A 4,197-nucleotide genomic window follows, 5' to 3' on the forward strand; every position below is an offset into this window, starting at 1 on the left:
TTCGACAATTTTTAAATATTTTTTCACAATCCCAAAATCAACATATCTTGACATCCGTACGGTTGGATCATCGAACAGCTCATTTAAAAAATTTATTCGGACGTTCGGGTAACATTCTCATTTCAAGGAGTACGCCTTTACTAGATTTTACTTATAGAGTCATGCAAAGAATGTTCGACAATTTTTAAACATTTTTTCACAAGCCCAAAATCAACATATCTTGACATCCGTACGGTTGGATCATTGAACAGCTCATTTAAATAAATTATTCGGACGTTCGGGTAACATTTTCGTTTCAAGGAGTACGCCTTTTACTAGATTTTACTTATAAAGTCATGCACAGAATGTTCGGGAATTTTTAAATAATTTTTTCACAAGCCCAAAATCAACATATCTTGACATCCGTACGGTTGGATCATTGAACAACTCATTTAAAAAAATTATTCGGACGTTCAGGTAACATTCGCGTTTCAAGGAGTACGCATTTTACTAGATTTTACTTAAAGAGTCATGCACGGAATGTTCGATAATTTTTAAATATTTTTTCACAAGCCCAAAATCAACATATCTTTACATCCGTATGGTTGGATCGTCAAACAGCTCATTTAAAAAAATTATTCGGACATTCGAGTAACATTCTCGTTTCAAGGAGTACTCCTTTTACTAGATTTTACTTAAAGAGTCATGCACGGAATGTTCGATAATTTTTAAATATTTTTTCACAAGCCCAAAATCAACATATCTTGACATCCGTATGGATGGATCGTTGAACAGCTCATTAAAAAAAAATTAGTCGGACGTTCGGGTAACATTCTCATTTCAAGGAGTACGCCTTTACTAGATTTTACTTATAGAGTCATGCACGGAATGTTTGACGATTTTTAAATATTTTTTCACAAGCCCAAAATCAACATATCTTGACATCCGTATGGATGGATCATTGAATAGCTCATTTAAAAAATTATCCGGACGTTCGGGTGACATTCTCGTTTCAAGGAGTACGCCTTTTACTAGATTTTACTTATAAAGTCATGCACGGAATGTTCGGGAATTTTTAAATAATTTTTTCACAAGCCCAATATCAACATATCTTGACATCCGTACGGTTGAATCGTCGAACAGCTCATTTAAAAAAATTATTCGGATGTTCAGGTAACATTCGCGTTTTAAGGAGTACGCATTTTACTAGATTTTACTTATAGAGTCATGCACGGAATATTCGATAATTTTTAAATATTTTTTCACAAGCCCAAAATCAACATATCTTGACATCCATACGGTTGGATCATCAAACAGCTCATTTAAAAAAATTATTAGGACGTTCGTGTAACATTCTCGTTTCAAGGAGTGCGCCTTTTACTAGATTTTACTTATAAAGTCATGCACGGAATGTTCGGGAATTTTTGAATAATTTTTTCACAAGCCAAAAATCAACATATCTTGACATCCGTATGGTTGGATTGTTGAACAGCTCATTTAAAAAAATTATTCGGACGTTCGGGTAACATTCTCGTTTCAGGGAGTACGCCTTTTACTAGATTTTCCTTATAAAGTCATGCACGGAATGTTCGGGAATTTTTAAATATTTTTTCACCAGCCCAAAATCAACATATCTTGACATCCGTACGGTAGGATCACTGGACAGTGCATTTAAAAAAATTATTTGGACGTTCGGGTAATATTCTCGTTTCAGGGAGTACGCCTTTTACTGGATTTTCCTTATAAAGTCATGCACGGAATGTTCGGGAATTTTTAAATATTTTTTCACAAGCCCAAAATCAACATATCTTGACATCCGTATGGTTGGATCGTCGAACAGCTCATTTAAAAGAATTATTCAGACGTTCGGGTAACATTCTTGTTTCAAGGAGTACGCCGTTTACTAGATTTTACTTATAGAATCATGCACGGAATGTTCGACAATTTTTAAATATTTTTTCACAATCCCAAAATCAACATATCTTGACATCCGTACGGTTGGATCGTCGAACAGCTCATTTAAAAAATTTATTCAGACGTTCGGGTAACATTCTCATTTCAAGGAGTACGCCTTTACTAGATTTTACTTATAGAGTCATGCACAGAATGTTCGACAATTTTTAAACATTTTTTCACAAGCCCAAAATCAACATATCTTGACATCCGTACGGTTGGATCATTGAACAGCTCATTTAAATAAATTATTCGGACGTTCGGGTAACATTTTCGTTTTAAGGAGTACGCCTTTTAATAGATTTTACTTATAAAGTCATGCACAGAATGTTCGGGAATTTTTAAATAATTTTTTCACAAGCCCAAAATCAACATATCTTGACATCCGTACGGTTGGATCATTGAACAACTCATTTTAAAAAATTATTCGGACGTTCAGGTAACATTCGCGTTTCAAGGAGTACGCATTTTACTAGATTTTACTTAAAGAGTCATGCACGGAATGTTCGATAATTTTTAAATATTTTTTCACAAGCCCAAAATCAACATATCTTTACATCCGTATGGTTGGATCGTCAAACAGCTCATTTAAAAAAATTATTCGGACGTTCGAGTAACATTCTCGTTTCAAGGAGTACTCCTTTTACTAGATTTTACTTATAAAGTCATGTACCGAATGTTCGGGAATTTTTAAATAATTTTTTCACAATCCCAAAATCAATATATCTTGACATCCGTATGGTTGGATCGTCGAACAGCTCATTTAAAAAAATTATTCGGATGTTCGGGTAACATTCTCGTTTCAGGGAGTACGCCTTTTACTAAATTTTCCTTATAAAGTCAAGCACGGAATGTTCGGGAATTTTTAAATATTTTTTCACCAGCCCAAAATCAACATATCTTCACATCCGTACGGTTGGATCGTTAGACAGCTCATTTAAAAAAATTATTTAGACGTTCGGGTAGTATTCTCGTTTCAGGGAGTATGCCTTTTACTGGATTTTCCTTATAAAGTCATGCACGGAATGTTCGGGAATTTTTAAATATTTTTTCACAAGCCCAAAATCAACATATCTTGACATCCGTATGGTTGGATCGTCGAACAGCTCATTTAAAAGAATTATTTGGACGTTCGGGTAACATTGTTGTTTCAAGGAGTACGCCGTTTACTAGATTTTAGTTATAGAATCATGCACGGAATGTTCGACAATTTTTAAATATTTTTTCACAATCCCAAAATCAACATATCTTGACATCCGTACGGTTGGATCATCGAACAGCTCATTTAAAAAATTTATTCGGACGTTCGGGTAACATTCTCATTTCAAGGAGTACGCCTTTACTAGATTTTACTTATAGAGTCATGCAAAGAATGTTCGACAATTTTTAAACATTTTTTCACAAGCCCAAAATCAACATATCTTGACATCCGTACGGTTGGATCATTGAACAGCTCATTTAAATAAATTATTCGGACGTTCGGGTAACATTTTCGTTTCAAGGAGTACGCCTTTTACTAGATTTTACTTATAAAGTCATGCACAGAATGTTCGGGAATTTTTAAATAATTTTTTCACAAGCCCAAAATCAACATATCTTGACATCCGTACGGTTGGATCATTGAACAACTCATTTAAAAAAATTATTCGGACGTTCAGGTAACATTCGCGTTTCAAGGAGTACGCATTTTACTAGATTTTACTTAAAGAGTCATGCACGGAATGTTCGATAATTTTTAAATATTTTTTCACAAGCCCAAAATCAACATATCTTTACATCCGTATGGTTGGATCGTCAAACAGCTCATTTAAAAAAATTATTCGGACATTCGAGTAACATTCTCGTTTCAAGGAGTACTCCTTTTACTAGATTTTACTTAAAGAGTCATGCACGGAATGTTCGATAATTTTTAAATATTTTTTCACAAGCCCAAAATCAACATATCTTGACATCCGTATGGGTGGATCGTTGAACAGCTCATTAAAAAAAATTAGTCGGACGTTCGGGTAACATTCTCATTTCAAGGAGTACGCCTTTACTAGATTTTACTTATAGAGTCATGCACGGAATGTTTGACAATTTTTAAATATTTTTTCACAAGCCCAAAATCAACATATCTTGACATCCGTATGGATGGATCATTGAATAGCTCATTTAAAAAATTATCCGGACGTTCGGGTGACATTCTCGTTTCAAGGAGTACGCCTTTTACTAGATTTTACTTATAAAGTCATGCACGGAATGTTCGGGAATTTTTAAATAATT

The sequence above is a fragment of the Apium graveolens genome, chromosome 2 (genome assembly GCF_009905375.1).
Source record: "Apium graveolens cultivar Ventura chromosome 2, ASM990537v1, whole genome shotgun sequence".
Classification (NCBI taxonomy): domain Eukaryota; kingdom Viridiplantae; phylum Streptophyta; class Magnoliopsida; order Apiales; family Apiaceae; genus Apium; species Apium graveolens.